The sequence below is a fragment of the Leucopleurus acutus genome (genome assembly GCF_964270905.1).
Source record: "Leucopleurus acutus genome assembly, chromosome: 7".
NCBI lineage: Eukaryota > Metazoa > Chordata > Mammalia > Artiodactyla > Delphinidae > Leucopleurus > Leucopleurus acutus.
In genome coordinates this window covers 56829444-56856368 of record NC_139150.1, presented here as the reverse complement: position 1 = coordinate 56856368, position 26925 = coordinate 56829444, and the positions used below count along the sequence as shown (strand labels likewise).

The 26925-nt window shown below is 40.3% G+C and overlaps 1 protein-coding gene across 2 annotated transcripts in view; it reads right to left on the bottom strand.

The window, feature by feature from the left end:
- Positions 1-22328, bottom strand: part of KDM4C (lysine demethylase 4C) — a 395353-nt gene extending 373025 nt beyond the window's left edge. Inside the window, exon 1 of one of the 2 annotated variants that reach the window (XM_082842831.1) lies at positions 22178-22328. The gene's annotated coding sequence lies outside the window, so the exon portion shown is untranslated. The remainder of the gene's footprint in view (positions 1-22177) is intronic. The other variant, XM_082842830.1, reaches the window with a different exon arrangement.
- Positions 22329-26925: the final 4597 nt, after the last annotated feature.

Genomic DNA, 26925 nt, shown 5'->3' with positions numbered 1-26925 from the left:
ATATCCCAGGAGATACGTCCCTGGGGTCCCAGCCAAGAACCTGTTCTCCAACCTTCAACAACTCCAATATCAAATCTCTTTCTGGTTAAGTTAACCAGGGACGTGTCCACTGTCTGTAATCGAATCATGACTGATAGAATTATCAAATATAAACTAATAGCGGTGAGTAGAAAACAAACCTGGTATACAAATAATCAGTTCCTTGTGTATCTTAATGAAATTAAGCCAAATTACTCAAAATTCATTTTGTAGTAATTGAGTAAAATTACTAACTGAGCCATTTAACAAACTAGCCAGCCACTACAGCTACTTTCTCTTACTGGTCTAGCATAGTAGAAGCTATCAATAGCCTTTTGCTTAATCAATTCACCAAATACTAATGCAATGTCTGTGAAAAACGTCACTGCTGCCCACAACATAGGCGAGGCTAGTAGGCTATACCTATTGTGTCTAAGTATCAGCTGAAATGCATGCTTAGCAATCAACAGTGCTTATTTCCAATCCAGTTTATGCAAACTGTGCCATTATGTGATGTGATTAAATATTATTTAAGTAGATGAAGTGTGAATACAAAAATGTTATTGTTTCTACAAAATTTAAGTTAAATATTTTGGAAAAATCCAGTATAGATAAAATGACTTAAAAAAAAGGGGGGGGATGCCAAATGAAGTGTAGGAGCTGCAGTAGTAAAAGGTTAGGGGGTAAAGGGATTTGTAAAATCTAGAAGGATTCTGGCTCATATTATTTCAGGTGTCTAAACTCTCACTTTAAAAAAACAGAAACTGAGTGGTACATGCTATATTGGGAGCGTATTGCTTATGCAAAAGAGGAAATGCAAGACTCTAACCTTTACTCAAAGAAAAGGCTTTATCCTGCAACAAAACATAAGCAAATGAATGTATATTTATGTTTTAAGTAGAAATAAAATAATAGATGTATCTTTCTGATTTACATCTTTAAAATAAAAACTACTCAAGAACTTTTGGAAAAACTACTCTATGACTTTATAATACAGGCATAAAAATAACGCAATGTCAACATTTGTCAAAATATTTCCTTATGGCTAAACAGAGCTATTTCCCGTGTCTGTTCCATAGTGCCAAGCCCTCCATCCCTGATTTAGGGGAAAATCAAATCAATAAGGGAACTTAACTTGAGTTAAAGAAAAACACAAAGCTCTGTGGGTTTACTCTTATGCTATTGTAAATAGTATTTCTTTAACTTTTGCTTTAGAAATAATTTGAAATTTACAGAAAAACTTCAGGAATAGAAAAATAAAAAACAAAAAAAGCCCTCTTACACTTAACCCAGATTCATCAAATTAGTATTTTACCCTATTTGCTTTATCAATTTGTGTTCTCTTTCTCTCCACATACTCACACATACATGTAATTTTTCTGAGCCATTTGAGTAAGTTGCATATATCGTGGCCCTTAACCCTAAAAACTTTAGTGTGTGTTTCCTAAGAATAGAGGTCTTCTCTTAAACACAGACACAAGAGTTTTCAACTCCAATAAGTTTAACATAGAGACAATACTGATATCTAATTTCTGTGTTCCAATTTTGTCAAGTGACCCAATAATATCCCTTATAGCATTTTTTTTCGCTCCAGTAGGGAATTCAGTTTAGGATTAGATATTATTGCATGTAGCTGTCATTTCTCTTTAGTATTCTTAAAACTGGTATATTTCCAGAATCTATTTTTGTCTTCAATGACATTGTCATTTTTGAAGAATACAGTCACTTTTACATTTAAACACAAACATTTAAACAGAATATTTAATTGTTTTAAATACAACATTTCCTATTTCAGTGTATTTTTTTCTTTTGTTGCTGGTATATTAAAATGTCATTAACTTTTTTTTTTTTTTGTCTGCGTTGGGTCTTCGTTGCTGCGTGCAGGCTTCTCATTGCGGTGGCTTCTCTTGTTGTGGAGCATGGGCTCTAGGCACGTGGGCTTCAGTAGTTGTGGCTCCTGGGCTCAAGAGTGCAGGCTCAGTAGTTGTCGCTCAGGCTTAGCTGCTCTACGGCATGTGGGATCTTCCCGGACCAGCGATCGAACCCATGTCCCCTGCATTGGCAGGCGGATTCTTAACCACTGTGCCACGAGGGAAGCCCCATAAAAATGTCAATAACTTTTAAATGATCTCATATCCAGCTACCTTGCTAATAATCTCGTTTCCAAAAATTTGTCTATAGATTATTTAATGATTCTATATTGATCATGTGAAAATCATCTGAGAATAGTAATTTTTTTGTTGTTTCCTTAACAATACTCATTCATTTTATTTCTCTTTCTAATCTTACTGACCTGGCTAGGGCATCCTAGTGCTAAAGAAGTGTGAGAGTAGAATGTCTTATTATAAAGGGAATGCTTTTAATCTTTACTCTTCAGAATAATGTTTACTATGTATAGGTTCCCTTTAAAAGGTTAGAAAAGTTCTGTTCTATCCCTTTCTCTAGGTTTTTTGTTTTATTGGGGGGGGGGCGGGGTTGGTTTGCTTCTAAAAGAATTTTATCAAATGCTTTTTCTATATCTATTAGGATGGGTTTTCTCCTTTACTACTGAGATTAAATATAATTTAAATGTTGAACCAACCTATATTTCTGGAATGCACCCAATCGGATGATAATGTATTGTCAGAGTTGCACACTGTGGAATTATTTGTGTTAATATTTCATTTAAGGTTTCCTATCCTATCTTCATAAGTGAGGCTAGTAATTTTCCTTATTCATATTGTCCTCATCTGGTGCTGGTATTAAGACTTGCTAACCTGGGACTTCCCTGGTGGCACATGGTTAAGAATCTGCCTGCCAATGCAGGGGTTCGATCCCTGATCCGGGAAGATCCCACAGGCCTTGGAGCAACTAAGTCCATGCGCCACAACTACTGAGCCCACATGCTGCAACTACTGAAGCCCGCGCACCTAGAGCCTGTGCTCCGTGCCTGGAAGCCACCACAATGAGAAGCCTGCGCACCGCAATGAAGAGCAGCCCCCGCTCACCGCAACTAGAGAAAGCCTGCATGCAGCAAGCAAGACCCAACGCAGCCAAAAAAAAAAAAAGACTTGCTAGCCTGAAAAAATGAGGTGGGAAGTGTTCCTGAAAACGAGGGAAATTTTGAGTTTGTGAGGGCTGAAATTAGGTATAATTTGAATACTTTGTAGAACTAGCTTGCAAAACCATCTGAACCTGGTATTCTTCGTGGTAAGACATATAACTACAGAATAAAAACTCTCAGATGGTATATTTCTACAACTTGAATACATTTCAACATTTGTATTTTTCTGGAAAACTGTCCATTCGAATGTATTAGCATAAGTTTTTCATGGTCTCACCTATAGTTTGGTATTCTTTTCAGTCCTAACACTGTTCTTGTCCAATTTTTTTCTCCAAGATGAGGATCTATAGCTCCCATCACTCTCAAAAATGTATCACATATGACCCCAAAAATAGTTAAGAACCACTGGACTAGATCACGGCCACAGAAGTGGTCTGAGCCGTGGTTCCATCTATACCCAGAGGTATAAGCACGTCATCTTTGGTAATGTTTAGTCTTGGTAACCTTTAAACTTAGGAAATTAAACAAGCTCAGTGTTCCTAAACACTAGTGGGCAGTGGTTCCGTCAGTTCACTAAAAACAGGAATGAAAGTGTTCTGATTTTTCATAAAGTTACACTTCTTCTTCTTGAAGAATGCTCTTTCTGCTTTGTTGGTGCTTTTTTGAACAGTAAGTTATAGTAAGTTTTCTTTTATAATTTTTACTTTAGAAAATTAAAAGTTGACAAGCCTATGTCAGTCCAGCTTATTTTTTCAAATCTGGGAACCAATAAACTAAATGATCTCTAAGATCCTTCACGAGCCCAGCATTACATGTGAGAGAGGGAAAAGAAGAGAGGGTGGAGGGATGAAAGGAATTGCTTATTTACATTAATAAAAATGGAGTAACTTACTCAAGTTGAAGTTCTTATTTACCTTCCTAGTTTCCGAGTTTTTAATTCTACAGACCCCCAACCTCTACCTAGATAGATGAAACTTCCAAAGGTAACATTCTCAACAAACCATTCTCTTAGTAAAAATGGCTTCCAATTGGAAGCCATTCAAGTGGAATCTGAAATGACATTGGCAAACCACTTTAATTTCCAATTCTTCAGCTTGACATTTAAGATAAGTAATCCCATTATTTTCCTCTAAAGCACACAGATTTTCAGACCTTTCTAACTATCCCTCCTAAATCACTCATTCATTCAAATGACAACCCTCTCTTTCTATAGCTAAATAAGATTAATCAAAGAATTTGCCTGCTAAAATTATTTAACTTCAAGGACCTGGAGGCAGTAAGGTGGAAAGAAAAAACTTTATCTTAGGTAGGTAAAGATATGAGAGCAATCTCAAAAATGCTGAACACAAGCACTGACTATTGAAAGAGGCATGCCCACTATAGAAAAGTTAATGGAGGCAGACCACAAAGTCATCCTAAGATTCCTCCCATCAATCCCCAAATATGTGACCAAGCAGAAGCAGAAGACTCTGCATTACTAACAGCAGAGGCAGCTAACATTCAAGAACTTAACATCAAGAGGTTAACAAAGTCATTCAAGGTCACACAGCTTTGAAAAGATATTTTCAAATTTTGTTGTGGATAACTAAATGGGCAAGTAGGTGGAAAGGGAGGCTCAGGTGCTTGAAATGTACTTCCATCTGGCTCTAGATGCAGAAGCCAAAAGTAAAAAGAATTCCTCCCAGGATAACTGCCTAACTCAACCAAAATCACATGGAAAACAACATTAATAAAGATTGGCCAACTGGGCTTCCCTGGTGGCACAGTGGTTGAGAGTTCGCCTGCCGATGCAGGGGCCACGGGTTCGTGCCCCGGTCCGGGAAGATCCCACATGCCGCGGAGCGGCTGGGCCTGTGAGCCATGGCCGCTGAGCCTGCGCGTCCGGAGCCTGTGCTCCACAACGGGAGAGGCCACACAGTGAGAGGCCCGCGTACCGCAAAAAAAAAAAAAAAAGATTGGCCAACTGACCAGAAATTCCTTTCCCTTTGTCAGATAGCAAAAATCCAGAAGAATGAGGAATCCTAGCAAAATTGACAAATACACGCAGTATGTACTTCAGAGTCAAACTCAAGGTACAAACATAAATGCTACAGGAGTTCCTGGGGAAAAGGCAAGACCACAGATGGCCACTGTGGGAGAAGGCATAAAGAAGAGGTGAGTTTGAAGTGGGTCTTAAGTAAATGGGATCAAAAAAGGGTGAGCTATCCTTCTATGGGGGACAGGGAGCACATAATAACAGTGCTAATATAGGAAAATTAACTCATTTAATCCTCCCAAGAGCCCAGCCCTACGAGGTAAGTAGTATTATTAACCTTATTCTGTAAGAGGGGAATTGGAAGTGCAGAGCGATGTTCTCAAACTTTTTGATCTCAGGTCTCCTTTATACTCTTAAAAATTATTGAGGAACCCAATAATAAGAGCTTGTATTTATGTGGGATATATATTTACTAAAACAGAGGAATTGTAAAATTATAAGTTAAAAGATAAATTTTAAATCCCCACATGTATGAAACTTTTAAGATAACTGAAAACTGTACATGGGTCAAAGGCAACAATGGTTCTACCAGAAGGTGAGGGGAGGGATTTTTATCCTGTTTGGAAAACTGGCATTGTGTGGAACCACTGCAGTCCTCTTTGTTTGTCACAACTGGAGGAGTGCTAGTGACACCTAGTGAGGGAGAGGCCAGGGATGCTGCTTAACAGCCCTACAATGCATAGGAAAAGCACCTACAACAAAATAATTATCCAGCCCTAAATGTCAATAGTGCAGAAGTTAAAAACCTTGCTCTAGGGACTTCCCTGGTGGCCCAGTGGCTAAGACTCCACACTCCCAATTCAGGGGGCCCAGGTCTGACCCCTGGTCAGGGAACTAGATCCCACATGCCACAACTAAGAGTTGCAGGCCACAACTAAAAGATCTCGCATGCCAAAACGAAGATCTCACGTGCCGCGGTGAAAATCCAGCACAGCCAGCCAGCCAGCCAGGTGAATACATACATACATACATACAACCCTGCTCTACTGACATTCAGAAAGCAACTCCAATGTCTATCTACAGAAGAATCAATAACTAAATCAGAGTATATTCACCCAATGGAATATTATACAGCAGTGAAAATTAACAAACCAAAGCTACTCCCAACAATACGATGAACCTCAGAAAGTTAAGTCTTGGACTAGTCAAAGTACGTGTCCATTTACAAACCTAGAAAATAAAGTTTACTTTGTTTTTTAAGGATAAATGCATATAAGATACATCTTTTTTTTTTTTTTAAGCAAAGGAATACTGAACATAAAAATAAGGACAAGGTTGGGAATTCTCTGGCCGTCCAGTGGTTAGGACTCTGCGTTCTCACTGTCAAGGGCCTGGGTTCGATCCCTGGCCAGGGAACTAAAATCCCAGAAGCCACATGGCTCAGAAAAAAAAAAAAAAAGCAATAAAAGAAAATCAGGACAAGGCTGCTAAGCAAAGGTAGTTGAGATAGAAGAGAATCACAAAGTTTTTTTTTTAACATCTTTATTGGAGTATAATTGCTTTACAATGGTGTGTTAGTTTCTGCTTTATAACAAACTGAATCAGTTATACATATACATGTGTCCCCATATCTCTTCCCTCTTGCGTCTCCCTCCCTCCCACCCTCCCTATCCCACCCCTCTAGGGTGGGATAGGGACCGAGCTGATCTCCCTGTGCTATGTGGCTGCTTCCCACTAGCTATCTATTTTACGTTTGGTAGTGTATATATGCCCATGCCACTCTCTCACTTTGTCCCAGCTTACCCTTCCCCCTCCCCGTATCCTCAAGTCCATTCTCTAGTAGGTCTGAATCTTTATTCCCATCTTGCCCCTAGGTTTCTTCATGATCTTTTTTTTTTTTTTAGATTCCATATAAATGTGTTAGCATACGGTATTTGTTTTTCTCTTTCTGACTTACTTCACTCTGTATGACAGTCTCTAACAAAGTTTTATATCTCGATGAATTCATAGTACTGTACACCACGTCTTTCACATGCCTCAAGTATTACATAAAATCTTTTTTAAACGATGAATCAATATAAGTAATGAATTCCTGAAAATACCTGGAAATTTTAAATATACTTTAAATTAATACCAAGAATTTTTTTTTACTTCTTTGCTGAAACTATTCTTCAATATAAAAAATCTACCAGTAATAAGCAAATAATCACTCCTAGTTTTTATTTTTGGTGACACCATATTTTTTTATATTAAAGGTACCAAAGCAAGACAGACCTGCAAGCCCAATGAACACCCCAACATAGGGCTTGAAACTATTTTTTTAATTATATACTGTGGCATTATTTTAATTGAAAAAGCCTAGGGCTGGGTTATGTATTTGTATTCAAGCCCTTAAAAAGGAATTAATTTGCTTAGTTCTCCTTCCCTTAGCTTACTCTGTTACACAAACAATAACACAACTATAAATACCTATAAATGTATAGATTAAATGAACAATCAAGTGTGGCTCCTTTGGTGGAAGAACTTAAAATCATCAACTATAACATCAACAATAATTTTAGCATCAAAAGGTAATCTGGGGCTTCCCTGGTGGTGCAGTGGTTGAGAGTCCGCCTGCCAATGCAGGGGACACGGGTTCGTGCCCCGGTCCCGGAAGATCCCACATGCCGCGGAGCGGCTGGGCCCGTGAGCCATGGTCGCTGACCCTGCGCGTCTGGAGCCTGTGCTCCGCAACGGGAGAGGCCACAACAGTGAGAGGCCCACGTACAGAAAAAAAAAAAAAAAAGGTAATCTGTGTAGAAATTCATTTGCACACTAGAGAAACTTCCCTGGTGGTCCAGTGGGCTGGACCCCTGGTCAGGGAACTAGATCCCGCACGCATGCCACAACTAAGAGTCCGCATGCTGCAACTAAAGATTCTGTGTGCCGCAACTAAGACACAGCCCAGCCTAGAGAAATATTAAAAAAAAAAATCATTTGCACACTAGAATAAAATTCTTTTCTAGCTATGAGAACTATGCATCCTACTAATACCCTCTAATCTGGTAAGAAATCTTGTCACATAAATGTATCATAATGGCAAGGGGAAAGAAAGTTTACAAACAGCAGTAATTCAAAATAAGAAATCTCTTTATCTAGGAAATAGTTTGCAGTGTTTCATAAAAGCAAGTGATTTCTTACATTGCAACGCAGGAAAGTGTCATGACAGACCTTATGATTCAATTTGTCAAAGGTACAGAGAAGACAAAGAAAAGAAAAAAAGATCAGTAAATATAAATGTAGACATACTGCTAAATTCTCTTTTGGAAGAAAGTAAAAAATTAAATTTTCAGTGGAAAGGTACCTGATAAACAGTGATCACAAGACAGAGAAAGCATCACTATGTCATTAAATCTTCTTTTTAAGAATTTAGAAAATACTAATTTAAAATGACCAATGTTTTCTTTACTGTTGGACTCTACTTTCAAACCTACTATTTTTAACTTGAAGCCAAAAGTAAACTCTAATCTGCATATCAATAAAACATTTAAACTTGGAAAAAAATGTTTTAAAAGTTATAAGAATAAAAATCATTTTTAAAACATGGAAACAACCTTCTGATTATGATAGATTTGTGTCTGTCATGAAAAGGGCTAAAAAGGGAAATTCTGATCAATTTTCAATAAATGTGAATTAAGGAAAAAAACCTTAACTCTCTGTTAATTCTAATTTTTAGGAAAATTACATTAAAATTTGGGTCCGGACAGACCCCGAAAATTATGCAATGAATGCCAACTAATATTTCTGCTTGAATAGAAAAAAAGGATTGTTCTCCTATGACCAAGAAGAATTTAGAAACTTGATGCACTTTCTATTATTATGCAGCAGTGTGACAAGGACACACACAACAAAGAAGGCGATTTCAACAGTTTCCAAAACTTGTATTTCACATGACTGTGAGTTCTGACTAAAAGCTTTCTGGGCTTGGACTGTATCGCTCAGAGTGCTTTGGGAGGAAGAGCCACTTCAGCGGAAGTGCGAGAGCTGCAGTGGACCCACAGCACCTGCTGCGGCTTCTTGGCTACCACCGGCCTGCTGCGCCCTCTGCAGGCGGGCTGGTCAACCAGCACTGCGCCGCCCACACACCAGCTGGATCCCGGAGCCGCGTAGACACCCAGGGTGAAACACGCGTCGCCGCCAACCCTACAGTGAAGTCCGCGTAACTTTTACATCTGAGATTACCGAAACCATTTAGACCCATGAGAAAACTCACCAGAGGCCGTGTAAGTTACTCTTAGGTTCTTAGTTTAAAATATTAAAACGACAGCCAAATTTTGAACCACTTTAAGAACATATTTAAGTGCAATTTCATATGCAAACTTGGAAATTATATTCCTAACAATCCACAATCGCATAAGCCATATGCAGTGTCCGCTATACTTGACATGCACACGCATCTAAAAATATTTTCAGTGTCTACTAGATGAGTTTAATTTTCCTCAGGTTCACAAATATTAAACTAAATTATAATAAACACAAATACAATCATGATACAAAGGAAAAATCATAATCTGTTACCCAATGCTTCTTACTGATTATAAAATATGGTTTAATATATTAAAATATAAGGCCAAACCTTCATTAGTGTTCACAGAAATGAACTCTACCTGGGCTGCATTTGGTTTGTTTGACTCATAATTTTTCTTTGTTGTTAATAGCAAAACAACTGTCTCCATTTTCCTGGTCTTATGGAGGGAGGCCCAGTCCCTCTGCATAAACTCCCTCAACAGTGTGATACTGAGAACTATGCTGACTGCCAACTCTTTAAATACCACTATCTTATTAAAATGAACCTTTTAAAGAAAAGAAAAAAAAAAAAAAGACTTGCATTTGTTTGGTTCAGACCCAAACCCTAAATATAACTGACCTTTTTGCTCAACTCTCCTGCTACCACAAAAACAAACAAACCAAAGCCCACTAAATTAAGAATAAATCTACAGTACCAGCCCAGATGGTTGCACAGAATTATGCTCAATTAAGAAACGTAACCCAACATTACTTAAGCTGCTCCTGAGCACAAGAAAAAAGAATAATAAGCTTTAAAATCCTTAAGAAGCAAGGCTAAAATGGGTAACAAAACTTGACAATTGGCCCAAGAAAACTGCAAAACAATTTTAAGAGTACTGATGACAATGCTTTTAAAAATGAGCAAGTGGGACTTCCCTGGTGGCAAAGTAGTTACGAATCTGCCTGCCAATGCAGGGGACAGGAGTTCGAGCCCTGGTCCAGGAAGATCCCACATGCCACGGAGCAATTAAGCCCGTGCACCACAACTACCGAGCCTGCACTCTAGAGCCTGTGAGCCACAACTACTGAGCCCGCGTGCCACAACTACTGAAGCCCATGTGCCTAGAGCCTGTGCTCTGCAACAAGAGAAGCCACCACAATGAGAAGCCCGCGCACCACAGCAAAGAGTAGCCCCCGCTCGCTGCAACTAGAGAAAGCCCACACACAGCAATGAAGACCCAACACAGCCAAAAATAAAAATAAATAAACTTATAAAAAAAATGAGCAAGCAAAATCCGAAAGCACATTAAAATAATAAACCATGACCAAAAGGTTATTCCAGGAATACAAGAATTGTTCAGTAGTAGTACATGTGTTATACAATTCTTTGTGTATGTGTATTGAGTGTGTGTGTATATATGGATATCTGAACATACGCATATTCCCTAGCTCTGTTCAATGAGAGGGCATGGGAGCAACACCCCAATATCAATAAGCACCTAGATCTTGGCTTCTAAATATTTGAGGTAGGGAACGTTCAAGATGAGCCTGAATCTCTCACTGTGCCTGAAAGGAAGGGAGTGCTCAGAGAATGATGGGACATGTCAAAAGGACAGAGAATTTACCCTGAAGGGTTCCCAGGGGCCAAACCTATGACAATTTAAGCATCAGTATAAATAATATTAACAAATTATAACTCCCTGAATAAAACAGGAAACCATAAATCCAAATTGACAAAAATAAATGAATAAATTGAAAGCCTGATAAGGAACAAGATATGTACATAGTTTTTTGAAACAAAAGAATAACTTTGGAGAAGAGAAGCATAGAAGATTCTGTCTTAATCAAGCAATCAAATCGAACATTACTAGTAACAGAACAAAATGAAGTTGTGTGCCACCTGATAAGATATAATTAAATTACAGCATCACCTCTGTGATATTCCTGCCAAAGATGCCTCAAGAATATAATCATGAGGAGACATCAAACAAAAATGAAGGGATTCTCTAAAATAACTGGCTTGTAATCTTCAAAGGTGTCAGTATAATGAAAATCAAAGAAAGACTGAGGACGATTTGAGACTGAATGATGCCAACTTAAGAAACCTGAAAACAAGAAAATGCAATGCATCATTTGGACTGGACACTTTTGCTACAAAGATTGCTATAACAAATGGTGAAACGTAAAAGGTCTAAAGATTAGATGACAGTAATGTATCAATATTATTTAACTTCTTGATTTTAATGTATATACTGTGGTTATGCAGGAAACTGTCTTTATAGGAAACACACACCCAAGTATTGACCAGTGATAGGGTCATAAAGGCAAATTTTTCGAGGAAATAAAAGTTCTTTGTACTATTAATGCAACTTTTCTAAAAGTCTGAGATTGTCCCAAAGTTAAAAAAGAAAATTATTTTTAAAATACAAAGGAATAAATTTAAGAAATGTACAAGATCTGTGTAAAGATATCTTTAAAATATCCTTTATAAGGACTTAAAAGAAGACTTAAATGGAAAGGCATACCACATTTGGGGGCAGGAAAACTCAATATTCTAAAGATATTTCTCTACATTTCTCTATTAAGTTTATATCCAAAACTATAAATAGGTTTTTTATAACTTGACATATTTAGATATAATGAGGAAAAATAAACAAGAATAACCTGGAAAGCTCTAAAAATATATTATAAAGCTACAACAATTAAAATGTTGAGGTAATGGTACATAAATAGATTGCTGTAATAGGAATCAAAATAACTTTCAGGGGGCTTCCCTGGTGGCGCAGTGGTTGAGAGTCCGCCTGCCGACGCGGGGGACACGGGTTCGTGCCCCGGTCCGGGAGGATCCCACATGCCGCGGAGCGGCTGGGCCTGTGGGCCATGGCCGCTGGGCCTGCGCGTCCAGGGCCTGTGCTCCGCAACGGGAGAGGCCGCAGCGGTGAGAGGCCCGCGTACCGCAAAAAAAATAAAAATAAAAAAAATAACTTTCAATACTGCACTGGTTAAATAAATTATTATACACATACAATGCAATACTGTGTAATCATTTTTAAAAAAGAAGCTCTAGGGACTTCCCTGGTGGCCCAGCGGTTAAGAACCTGTGCTTCCACTGCAGGGGGCATGGGTTCGATCCCTGGTCAGGGAACTAAGATCCCACATGCCATGTGGTACAGCCTAAAAAAAGAAAAAAAAAAAAAAAAGCTCTATATTTATATTTTAAAAATCTCATCCAAGGGTGTGGGAAAAGGGGAAATTAGATGAAAGTAGTCAAAAGGTACAAGTTTTCACTTATAATACTAGGGATATAACATACAACATGATAAACATAATTAACACTGCTGTACGTTATATATGAAAGTTGATAAGGGAGTAAACCCTAAGAGTCTCATCACAGGGAAAATTTTTTTTCTATTTCTTTAATGTTGTATCTATATGAGATGATGGATGCTCACTAAACCTACTGTTGTAATCATTTCATGATGTATGTAAGCCAAATCATTATGTTGTACACCTTAAACTTATACAATGCTGTATGTCATTTATACCTCAATAAAACCGAGGGGAGGAGGCGAAGGTCACATGCAAGTTACAGTTAAATGAAAAAAAAAATATTCAAAGCAGTAAGTATAGGTACTACCATTTGTGTAAAAAATGCATACATATGCATATACACACATATGCTTGTACAAAATATCTTATAAAGAATATATAGACTATGTCTGGAAAGCCCCAAAAGAAACAGTTTTAACAATGGTTAACTAATAAGAGGAAATGCCTATCTGTTGGCCAAAGGTAAGAATATGTACTTTTTACCCATTTACACCTTCTCAGTTTTATACCTTGTTGTATACCTTGCACTGCCTACTTAAAATAATACTTCTTTAACATATACGTACATAAATAATAAAATAAATTTTTAAAAATAAATAAAATTATCAAAAAGGAATGAAAAATGAATTTCCCTATCTCAGGGCTAGATTCTTCCTGCTAATGAAAGCTGCCTGAATGTTGTAGACTGAGAGTTCTCAGTAAAGTGTCCAAATTTTAGGCGAGGGTTCCTTTTGAAAATTAAATAAAAACAAAATGGATGAGATAAGCTACCAGCAAAAATAAATAAATAAATAAGCCTCATCAGTACCATCAGTCTCCCACTCAAAGGGATGCCCGTGACCTTGCTGAGTATTTGATGGACTCCCAAAACAGAACCAAAGCAACAAGACCGATTTTCAATCAGAGAAACAAAGGGATGTCCTCAGGACTAGAATTTAAACAAATGTCTAGTGCAAAAAAAGAGTTAAAAGGTGGAGATAAAGAAAGAGCCAAAGTGAAGAAATGTGTCTTCTTTAACCTCCTTCAACAGGAAAAACGAACCTGCAGGAAGAATGTCCTAATGAACAGAAGTGAGTACTTCTAAGGGTCAAGAGAAGCCCAGCAGGTGAAAAATACCCCAGTTCAGATTACTCCTCAATGCTACCATCTCCATCTGTGGGACCTGCCTGTCACCAAATAATGTGTACTTTCCCAGGGACCAGACTTTCTAGAAAGAGCCCTGAGGAACAAACATTATGCTTTGGGTCTGAGTTCTGGTTCTTTCTGTGAGTTTGATTAGCGAGTGACACTGAGGACCTTAGTCCTCCAATGCCTGACATACTCTGAATCACTGGGAAAAGTTCAGATTTCTGAACCTGCAATGCTGAAAATGAGAACAAGAATACGTAATCCCCCAAAAGTGCTGTCACTGTCACACACACACTCCAAAAGGTCCTATCTGGCCAACTGTCCTTATTTTGACATTTCTCTCTAATTTCAAACTTTTCCCATTCCTTCTCTAGTAAATAGTAAATCAATACTTAAAATATGTATTTTGTACAGTTATCAAATATATTTTCAAATATTTAATTTAATCTACTAAGGCCTGAGTGTTAAAAGCCTAAATAATTTTAAATACAGCTTTGGGAAATTTTACTGATGATTACACATTACAAACTGTTACTATATGTTTCCTTCAATTTGGTTTCTAAGTCCCACTATAACTAGACATTTTCCAAATTTAACAGAAAGGTATCACCTGTATACACCCTAGTTCATCCCAAACCCTCTCCATCCCTTCCACTCATGCCAGACTGCAGGGTTTAATAAGGGCTACTAGGACTTTCTAAATGATCAACCGTAAGTGAATATTCATTATCAACATGCTTGAGCATGCCAGGGAGAGATTTCAGCAAAATAAAAGATAAAAAACAAGGCTTAGTAAACTTTGATAACTTAGAAAAGGAAAAATATGCAGGCTAGGAGCAGATACGTAGAACACTGTGCAGTGCAAGATTACATATCATGAAGGTAGAATGTAAGTCCTGCTTGGACAGAGGTTCCCAAAACACAGTCACTAGAAACCTGGCCTCTAACCACCATTTTAAAGTGTATATTTTTTAAAATTTTATTTATTTATTTGGCTCCATTGGGTCTTCGTTGCTGCACGCGGGCTTTCTCTAGTTGTGGCAAGCGAGGGCTACTCCTCGTTGCGTTGCGCGGGCTTCTCATTTCTGTGGCTTTTCTTGTGCAGCACGGGCTCTGTGGCATGTGGGCTTCAGTAGGTGTGGTGCGCGGGCTCAGTAGTTGTGGCTTGCGGGCTCTAGAGCGCAGGCTCAGAGTTGTGGCACACGGTTTTAGCTGCTCCGCGGTATGTGGGATCCTCCCAGACCAGGGCTCGAACCCATGTCCCCTGCATTGGCAGGCGGATTCTTAACCACTGCACCACCAGGGAAGTCCCTAACCACCACTTTAAGAAAGGTGTTATTTTTCCTATTTGCAAATACATGGTAATGTATAGGAAATTTTTTTTCAACTGAGCCTTTCTTACTATAAATATAATAATGTTCATTCTCAAAAAAAATTTTTTTAATGAAGGGAAATCAAAATTACCAGTAATCCCACCACCAAGTTAACATTCCAGTGTATTTTTTCTAGACATATACACATTTATAAACATGTTTAAACACAACTAGGATCATACAATGTATACAATTTTGTTTATTGCTTTTTTTCATTAAACAAAGAAGGTTTGGAATTACCTAATGTTTTTAAATATTCTTCCAAGTTAGTAATAGCAGAGCATAGAGTTCACTTAAAATAGACCCTGTGCTAGACACTTAGGTTATTTCTAATAATTTAGTTAGCAAAATATATAAGAGATCAATATTTCATGGTGGGGCTAAACAGCACCAAGCTTTTTCCTCACAGGAGTTCTGGTAAGTGAACAAATGAGAACCACAGCCCTAAGGATAAGCTCTAGTGATACGCTGAACGTGACACTCATGCCCGGCCAGGCTCCTTAATTCATACCTTCACAAATACTTACTGGTTTGCCTTGATCCCCTTGTTTTCATTTCTGGAATTGTTTGGTTTGTAATAAATTGAGAAAATAAAATTGATGAGCAGCCAGCCTTAAAACACACCTGTAATGAGCTCAAGGAAGCAGGGTGGAAGAGTGCTATTAGTGGCCCCAGAGAAACCTGGAAGAAAAGACCTAAAACGAGTCAGGTTTAGATTTTTCTCAACCTGACCTCAAGCAACCCTCCTTTGAGATCAGGCCAGAACTTCTAAGAATAACTAGCTTTTGGCAACAGCTAATTCTTTAAACGTGTGAGGGGGGTTGGAAGGTGGTATTTAAAGCTATACTTATACTTCCCATCAGATAAGACTAAGAAAATAGTAATTGTGTTTCAAAAGGGGGGAAGGGGCTAATGGATTGCCTTAGACCTCTGCTATTCAAACTGCCGTCAGCAGTCCTACGTGATTTAGTGGGTTATATCAATATTTTTATAATATGTTATATAGTATCAGAGTACAGACAATATCAGAGTACAGAACAGGTGGCAAACTATTGTTTTGTGAAATTTTTGTTTCAGTTTTATAGTGTGTGTGTGTGTGTGTGTGTGTGTGTGTGTGTGGTCCAGATGGGTAAAAGGTACTTCCTACCGTGTGCCTGATTTTAATTTTTTAATTTCCTTAATTTTTTCATATATGTAAATGTCATTAATTTTTATAACAAAGGTTTACTGAGCACCTATACTATAGTGCTGGTGAGACAGCAGTGTGCTGCTGTGATGTAAGTGAATAATAGTTGATCCCTGCCATTGTAGAATTCTTTCAGTTTAGAAACAAACTATCACATAATCACATAAATATAAGATTACAAACTGCTAAGTGTTATGGAAGGAAAAGTTTAGTAAATTAGGATCAGTTATCATTAGGGAAGCTGATTTAGATTGGGGAAAAGGTAGGGGTGACAGGTCAGGATTGTCTGAGAAACTGCATTCAAGCAGAGACCAGAAAGATGTACTTGGAAAGGAAGGGAGTGGGAAGGAAAATCTGCCTGGCAGAAAATGGCACTTTCAGCAAGGGTCTGTAAGGTCTGGGGAAATGAAAAGCCACCGGGCAGCTTCCCCGGTGGCGTAGCGGTTAAGAATCCGCCTGTCAATGCAGGGGACACGGGTTCAAGCCCTGGTCCGGGAAGATCCCACATGTCGCGGAGCAAATAAGCCCATGCGCCACAACTACTGAGCCTGTGTGCGCACCTAGAGCCGGTGCTCCGCAACAAGGGAAGCCACCTTAATGAGAAGCCCGCGTACCACAGTGAAGAGCAGCCCCCGCTCGCTGCAACTAAAGCCCATGCAGCAACAAAGACCCAACGCAGCCATAAATAAATAAATTTATTTATTTAATTAAAAAAAAAAGAAAAGCCACTGGGCGGAAAGGTAGAACCATCTATTGATAAATAAGGCTTAGTGGGGGAGCTTGGGATAGGAAGAGATAATGCAGGACTTTTAAATGTCCCGAGGGCCATTAGAATGATCCAATTTGCATTTTAAAAGATCACTGAGTAGAGAAGAGATATCAAGGGGGGTACAGTGGATACAGAGGTGGTACCAGGTGGAGACTAGAAGACTGATCTGATTCATATTTAGGAAGCAGAAGTGACAGGTTTGGTGATGGTACAAATGCGAGGGCTGAAGAGCCATGAGGTGTCTGGGATAACCCTCAGGTTTCCCAAGTTAACAAAGAAATGGAGTGAGGTACAAGAAAAACTCAGAGGAGCAGAGCGGAGAGGAAAGATCACAGTTTGGCCTGTTATAGTTAACAGGTAGAGATGCCAAATTAATAACTAAAACTGGATGGAAATATAAAACAAAGAAGTCATCACCAAAACGGTTTTGATGATACATTATTCTACTCCTTAAATATTTACCCACAGTAATGTATAATACAAACCCAGAAGAATCTAGAATAAATTTTAAAGTCTCACAGAAACAGACTCACAGCCTTAGAAAAACAAACTTATGATTACCAAAGGGGAAAAGTTGGGGGGGGGGATAAATTAGGATAAATCAGAGGTTGGGATTAACATGCACACACAACTATATATATCAAATAGATAATCAACAAGGACCTCCTGTAGAGCACAGAGAACTGTACTGAATACTCTGTAATAAACTCTATGGGGAAAAAATCTGAAAAAAAATAGGTATATGTATAACTGAGTCACTTTGCTGTACACCTGAAACTAATACAACATTGTAAATCAACTATACTCCAATATAAAATAAAAATTAAATTAAAAAAAAGTTTAGTCTCTATGGAACAGCAATTCATAAATACCACAGCAGCTGAAGCCACTGTGTATCTGAAAATACAGAGCAAGAGCAACGGTGTAACTAAACAGTCACATTCAAAACAATCCTCTTTTATGAAATAGTAAAGGAATCACTTGTCTATTGTGTTCACAATATGCTCCACATCTAACACAGCACATGGCACATAGGAGGTGTTATCTATTGAAGACAAGTACCCACTACTAGGCAGAATAAACCACAGCAAAAATAAAACAAATGGCGCAAATAACAAGCAATTCTGCAAGGAAAAACTGTACTATGAAACATACAAATGTATAAATAAGGACATTTCTCAGAGAAAAAAAGGGAAATGAGTTATTTAGCACAAACTCAGTTCTCATACCCAAATAGATGCTATGTTCTGGTCCCTAAGAATCGGCTTAATTTCAAGCTTCTAGGGAAGACCACCCCAGGCAACCTCACTGATCCCTAGAAGTCCCTACATATGAGAAAGAACAGAAATGTAATAAAAGCTTGATGTTGAAAAGCTATAGTAAAATCTCATCTAGGTTATTAAAACAAAACAAAAAAGGTTAAAAATGGCAATTACTAATGGTATTTTTTCCTCTAAAGTCTCCTGTTGTCAGATTTTCTAACAAACATGGATTTTAACTGGTTTTTTCTCCTGCTCACAAAGGTCACACTGATACATAGGAGAAAAATCCAAAGATGCACATAAACACGAAGGAGACAAATTAACCATATTCCCATTGCCCAGAAGTAACCACTTTCAGTATTTCATGTGGAGCTTTTTCTGTGCATACATGGGGATGGAAAGTAAAGAGTGATACACAGCTAGACTTAAGTCTATAAATGAGATTACAGAACACTGCTATGGCAAGTATATAGGACTGAGGAAAGACTAACCTAAAGTGACAACTGAGCTGAGCTATCTGAAGGATGAGATGGAATTAACCAGACAAACAAGCACAGGCTGCTAGGCAGAGAGAACAAGAATGTGTGCTGGATACTGAACCCCACCAAGCCAGGCAACTGGGGAGAGGGAGGAGACTGGCTGGGCAAAGCCTTGTTGAGAGGACTCAGGGAAAGAATGAGGTGAGGCCACTGAAAGAGAAACAAGGTAGATAGACTCCTCAAAGGGAATGTCCCAATTGCTTAGGTGGGAAAAGGATTAGGCCCTACAAGTGTGGACTTAGATGATCAGCATCTTCTCCCAAAGGGTGTAAAGAGTAGGGGCACAGGGGAATCTTTGGGGAGGCGAGAGGGGGGGTGAAGCTGCAGGGAGAAAAAGATAATAATCCGATATTTTAAATTTATATTTTAGGCTCCATAAAGCCTTCTAGATTGATAAGGATAAAGAAAATGTAGTGATTTTAACTATGGTACAACTCTCAAGAAATTCATATTAGAAATGAAGGTAGGGAGAGAACCATTAACTATTCATAGTACAAAAAAGAAAATATAAATTTTAAAAGACTGAAAGACCTGCATTAGACACTGAGTTTAATGACAGCATGGAATGTACCTGTTTTATCATCATATCTCTAATAAACATACAGCAAATAAATCAATATCAAGGGAATAATCATTATGAGTATTACGTATGAAAAAAAGACTGGGCTAACAGAAAGGGACGATCTTAATGACATCCAGACAAGAAAAACACAACACTATACTCAGGACAAAGCCACACACAGAGAATTCTGCCTCTAAGAAGTGGTCTTCGTAGTGAAGCAGGAAAGAGTCAATAGGCCTCTCAAAGGGGCCTATCAATACTATTATCCCTACCTGCTCATTCACTCATTCAAGAGAAAATGTTTAATCCAGAAATTCCACTACTAGGTGTATACCCAAGAGTTAAAAAAAAAAATGCATACAAAAACTAGTTCATGAATGTTCATAGCAGCATCACTCATGACAGCCAAAATGTACAAACAACCCACACGCCCATCAACCAACAAACACATAAAACGTGATATATCCATACAGTGGAATATTATTCAGCCATAAAAATGAATAAAGTACTGAAATATGCTATATATAACATGGATGAACTCTGAAAATATTATGCTAAGTGAAAAAACTCTAGCCACAAAAGACCAAGTATTATATAAGTACATTTATATGGAAAGTCCAGAACAGGCAAGTCTACTGAGACAGAAAGCAGATTAGTCCTTGCCTGGGGCTGGGGTGAAGACTGGATTTGGAAGAAATGGACAGTAACTGCTAATGGGAAAGTATTTCTTTTTGAGGTGATAAAAATGTGCTAAAATTGATTGTGCTGATGGTTGCACAATTCTATACATATACTAAATACCATGAAAAAAAATCCACTTTAAATAGGTGGATTTTATGGTATGTGAATTATATCTCAATAAAGCTGTTATTAAGAAAGAGGGTATTTTGAGCACTGGGGCACTATGGTAAACTGCTGGAAATAGAACAAAGAAGACACACACACACACACACACAAAACCTGTCAGAGCTCTAACATTCTAGTAGAGGAGAAAAGGCAATCAACAGGCAATTAGAAAACGATGCGAAGAGCAAAGAATTCAGACTGTACCCCAGCGGCACCTAACCTAGCCCTGTATGATTACGATGTCTAGAAGAGAACTCAATATACCAGATTTTCGTCCTTAAATTGAAATTTAAGTCTAAGAAGCTTTTTTAAAATTAAGTACCTGTTCAGCCTCTTAAAATCTGCATTCTTACTGAATGTTAACAGATTCTTCTTTTAAGCGTTTGTGCACATGCAATGTTTAAAATATGTTTTTAACTTTACAAAAGCAACAGATTACAGTCTGTTAATAAAATGAAACAAGTCTCCGATTTAAATTGTATTGCCAAGTTCGTAGGGTGCTGTAAAGTTTATGTGCAAACTTTTCATAAGACCTTAAATTGGAAGAAAGAGGGCCTAAAAGACCCGAACCGTGTGACACATTCCAAAACAAAGCCTGGGAGTTGGGAGGGGACCCGCAAGGTAGGAGAACTAGACTAATGATCATAAAGAACTGAGTGCTACAAAGTAAAAATGGACCTTTAATATTTAAAGCCACTAATTTTCAAACACGACACTTCGAAATTAGAATATTAGTAACCGTTGCCATAGAAACAGTGACGCTGAGTTTCCCGAGATTAAAAATAAAAAATACTGCAAATTCAAGTGGGTGAAATAGGGCAAAGTTTGGTCCGAACGTAGGTGAACCGAGCCTACCGAAAAACTTCCACAAGGGTAAGAGTGGACCGGCTGCAACTTTTAACCTACACTTCCGAAGCAGCGCTTGATAAATCACCCTGCAGGGTAATTTACCAACTGCTAAAAAAAAAAAAAAAAAAAAAAAAAGTTTGCCCTCTCTTCTCCAGGGGGAGGAACCACACAAAAACGCTCCCTGGCATTCGCCCACAACCAAAACCAGACCGTGCAGACGTGCGTGGTTGCAGCTCAAGGGGAGACTGGCTCCGAGTTCACCCGGAAAGCATCCGAATCGAGCCCTGCTGGTTTCATTGGCTGAGCCCCGAGGAAAACCCCAAGCTCGAGCCCGGAGCCCCAGCCTGCCTGGCTCCTTTCTTCACATTCCCACCCCCCGCCACGTCCTAAGCCTGGCATTCCACGCGACCCGATCCAACTCATATTTATTAAGCACCCACTGTCTACACCGCATCGTGGCTAGAGGCACCGCAGGAAGAAATGGCCCGACGCCGGAAAAACCAATAGGATAGCCACAGGGGCTAAGGACGGACCCGAGAGAGGAGCTGGCTACCTACGGTGGGGTAGTCTGGAGAGGAGCCCTCACCCTCACCCCGCGGGTCATGAGAGTCCAAGGGAAGAGATGGCCCCGAGGGGCGCACCAGGCCCGGCCTCCGCGGAGTCCACTGCAGACCGGGCTGGGAGGGGAAAGGTAAGGAGTAGGCATCCCCGGACCACCCGCGCGCCCCTTCCAAGGAGCGCGACCATGACTCCGGCCCCCGGGAGAACGGCGAGCCTGGGGACCGAACCCCCGGAGGGCCGGAGCGGGCTGTCACTGGCTCCCGCCTCCCACCCCAAGACCATGGCCGGCCGCTCTCTCGCCAGCGTGACAGTCGCGGCGGCCGCGGACCTAGCGTCTCTGGCCCGGCGTCTCCGCTCCGCCGGACGCCGGCACCCCCTGCTGCCCCGCGCAGAGCGGGGCAGTGCCAGGAAGACCGCCCGGGCCCCTCCCCCAACCGTCCTCATCCCCCGGACTCCGGAAAAGCGGTTACCTGGCGTGCGAGCGGGGGAGAGGACACGACCCAGAAGAGGAAGGTGAGAAGGCAAACGGTGGCCTCCGGCCCAGGGAGATTCGGGAAATTTGGGAGACTTGTTCCGCACTGGGTGACAGCTGTTCGCTGCGCACGCGCACCCGGACCCAGTCGCCCGATGACTCCGCCGCTCCTCACCCTCCCGTCGAGGGGCAGGGAGACAGCGGCAAAGGCGCGCGCACAGCGCCAGACAGCTCTCCCTGCGCGAGGGCGCGCGCGCCGTCACGTGACCGCGGGGCCCGGCACTTAGTGGGTCACGTGAACTTCCAAACAGCTTAAAGGTGCCAGGCACCTTCTTGCTTTGGGCTTAATCTTCCGCACTGTTCTTAGCTTAGGCTCCCGCCGCGCTTCGTGTTTTCTGGAGACGGACATGTCCCCTTTTGCCCAGAACGGGAAGACACTTGAGCAGAAGGAAGGAACAGGTGCACAGAACCTTGCCTGGAAGCGCCTACCGGGTTCCCTCAGGGCTGGACCTGATGGAGTCCACGCGCCACACGTCGCCCTGGGTTCCGACGCTGGCCTATGGCGGCCTCCGGAACGCGAACGTCAGAGTGGCGTTGCCCTGGGTGCGGCCTCGGAATGCCCAGCCGAGCCTGGCTAGGATGTCGCTGCTCGCTGCTGGGCAGCAATGACAGCGTCGTACGGCCGGGGCTCCTGAGCCTCCAGACCGAAATGGGAGATCCCGAGTGAGCGAAGGGTGTGTGCCTGCCAACCCTTTAACAAGTAACTCAAGCGAGAAGCTGTGTTGTTAGCCGAGGGGAGCGAAACTGCCCTGTACTGCAGTCACCTACGCGGAACAAGTTCCGCCCCGCGCAGGTGTGCTCTTGAGTCCCGAGGCGACCCCCATAGGAATTCGGACAGGGGGGGTGTCTCAAAAACTTGGGGTGACAGCACTATGGCCTGAATTGTAGTAACAGGAAGTGCAGGTACCTCCGGACCCCTCAGAACGTACTTAAATTAGCTTGCTACAACTTGTTATTTCTGCGCTGTACCTCTGTCTTCCAAGGTGTCAGAAAGAACCACACAGACCTTACTTAACTAAGGTCTTTGTACTACCAAAGACAGATGGCTGAGCACCAGGTGTTTTGCAAAGCTGAACAATTTTTTTAACTTCCTGTAGAGTTCCCAGCTGGGTCCTTTGTGACGTTTCCCCTAACGTCTTCTCAGCGAAGAAAGATTGGGCAGAACCTTACACGTCTGAGCACACTCGGACTGTCTCATATGCTGAGTTTTCTACTACAATCCACTGATTTCTGTTTTTTTTAATATCTAAACAGGTCCACTTACCGCACCCTGGGAGTCTTTTCTCCCTGGAAGGAGCATTGCGAGGACAGATGAAATATGGGTGATTAAGTAAAGCTAATGGAATTATTGGGTCACCACATTTCATAAGTCATTAAATTAGAATTATTACCCACATAGGTACACGATTGAACTTACCTAATATGTAAACTCAACTGGGACTTTTCCAAATGTGTATACTATGAGGATCCCAACCCTCCTTACAAGTCAATCGGATATGCTAAAACAATAAACGTATAACAACATTCATTTAGGGCTTACTGTGAACTTGACACTGTTTTAAGAGCCTCACATATATTAACGAAATTAATCCTTATAATCATTCAATGAATAGGTATGATTATTACCTCCTGTTACAGATATGAAAACCGAAGTATTGAGATTAAGAAATATGTCAACTACTGAGAATCCGCCTGCCGATGCAGGGGACACGGGTTCGTGCCCCGGTCCGGGAAGATCCCACATGCCGCGGAGCGGCTGGGCCCGGGAGCCATGGCCGCTGAGCCTGCGCGTCCGGAGCCTGTGCTCCGCAATGGGAGAACCACAACAGTGAGAGGCCCGCATACCGCAAAAAAAGAAAACAAAAAGAAAAAAAAACAGAAAAAAAAAAGGAAATATGTCAACTACTAAACACCAGGGTCCTTGGAAGCCATATGCTGTATTAGACGAGGAACCTAGTACACCAAAGCTAAAAGTCTGGAAACCTGAATTCCAGTCCACTCACAATTTGTAGACACATAATATTGCACAAATAACGTTTGTCGAACACAGTAAATCGAGTCTCAGTTTTTTTGTTTTTTTTTTTTGTGGTACGCGGGCCTCTCACTGTTGTGGCCTCTCCCGTTGCGGAGCACAGGCTCCGGACGCGCAGGCCCAGCGGCCATGGCTCACGGGCCCAGCCGCTCCGCGGCATGTGGAATCCTCCCAGACCGGGGCACGAACCCGTGTCCCCTGCATCGGCAGGCGGACTCTCAACCACTGCGCCACCAGGGAAGCCCGAGTCTCAGTTTTTTTAATCTGAAAAATGAGGGTGACATATTAGTTTTGCTGACTTTGAGCATTTTTGAATATTAAAGAAGATACTGTACAATGTCAAAACACTTCAAAAGCTGTAAAGCACTGTGTGAATCTATTAAGCACTTCACAGTTTTGGAAATTGAAGTGAGCCTATTAGAAGATCAACTGGATTCATGTCACAGAAAATGTTGTGTCCCTAATGTATTGAAATATCTCTGTTGTAAATTACAATGAAAATTAACATTTTAGCCATGTAGTAAATTATTTACGTCCAATTAAAAATGCCAGTTGTGGGCTTCCCTGGTGGCACAGTGGTTGAGAGTCCGCCTGCCGATGCAGGGGACATGGGTTCGTGCCCCGGTCCGGGAAGATCCCACATGCCGCGGAGCGGCTGGGCCCCTGAGCCATGGCTGCTGGGCCTGCGCGTCCAGAGCCTGTGCTCCGCAACGGGAGAGGCCACAACAGTGAGAGGCCCGCGTACAGCAAAAAAAAAAAAAAAAAAAAAATGCCAGTTGTAATAAGATGGAGGCTGTATAATGGATACATAGATTTTCCTTGAAGCTTATGTTATGTGAACTACTGTTCACCTCAGAGACAATACTTATAAATTTCTTAAGATATGTATAACGCAGCAAATTGATATATTGATACACTACTAAATAATATAGTCTAATTTTGAATATATTGAAGTCCATTAGACTTTTGCAAATATAAATAAATAATAGTAATACTCATTAATGTTTCCATTTATCATTATCACATATGTATGTTACTTCTACAGGTATAATACAAACCAACCAATAACTAGATGTTTAGATGATTTTTTTAAAGTGTCATAGTTAATATGATAGTGAGTACCTAATAAAATTAGAAATCTTGGTACCTGTTCTTCTCTGTGTCCTGTGTTCTGAAGTTCAGATCAATTTATCTCTTACCTGGATTATTACAAAAGTCTCCTAATGATCTCCCTACCTCCAATGCATTCTCCACTCACCCCCTCCCCCTCCAACTCATCTTCTGTACTGCAAGTCAGAATTACCCTCCTAAAATAAAAATTGGATCATGATTCCGCACAACTGAAACACTTCACTAATTCCCCATCATTATCAAAGCTTTCCAGTCTTTTTCCACTAAGGGAGTCACAATGGCCAAGAAGAATATGGTGACCAAGGATGTGGGCTAGACATTGAAGTGAGTCAACTCTCTGTATAAGCTAAATATTCAGTCAGTTTGGATACCATTATGTCTGTGTTTAATATAATAAAAACACCTAAAATTACCAGTTAAAATATTTAATTTCCCCATCAAAATATTTGAATAAAATTAAAGCTTTGGGGGGATATGTCATTTCTTTCCCTAGGGCTTCTAGTTCTCCCTGGGCCATTGTCCTAAACTTGTACATGTGTGTTTGGAAGGGTGGGGTGCTGGGGGAACAAGTGAGGTAGTTTATGTTTTCTTTCACATCAAGGAAAACATTGGGACTTATTTATGACATCAAATCATAACAATAGGGCTTCCCTGGTGGCGCAGTGGTTGAGAGTCTGCCTGCCAGTGCAGAGGACACGGGTTCGTGCCCTGGTCTGGGAAGATACCACATGCCGCGGAGCGGCTGGGCCCGTAAGCCATGGCCACTGAGCCTGCGCATCTGGAGCCTGTGCTCCACAACGGGAGAGGCCACAACAGTGAGAGGCCCACGTACCGCAAAAAAAAAAAAAAAAAAAAAATCGTAACAATAAAAACCATTCATTTTAGCAAATAAAAACTACATACCTAAGTTGAAGTTGCAAACTCAGTATTTATAGTTGTTTAAATCAATCCTTTTTATTATGTATTACTGTTATTATTTGTACTATGTTTTATGAACAGGTTTTGGATAATGATACAACTATGAACAGGACAGATGTGGCCTTGCTCTCATGGAACACACAATAAAGCCACAATGAGATACCAACATACATCCACAAAAATGGCTAAAAATAAAAACTGACAAACAAACATTGGTGACAATGTGGAGAAACAGAAACACAAATAGAAATACATATACATATGCATCAAGCACATACACAAAAAGGTTTATAGCATTACTTGTGAGGCCCCAAACTGGAAACAACCCAGGTATCTATCAGCAGTTAAGTGGAGATATAAATGTCAATAAATTTCTACAATGGAAAACTATACAGCAATAAAAATAAATGAATTACTGCTACCCAGAACAGAATGACAATCTCACAAAAACAATGGTAAGTGAAAGAAGACAGACCCAAAAGAATACATGCTGTGTTATTCCATTTATTTAACATTTAAAAATAGATAGAACTATTCTATGGTGTTAAAAGTCAAAATAATGGGGACTTCCCTGGTGGCGCAGTGGTTGAGAATCCGCCTGCCGA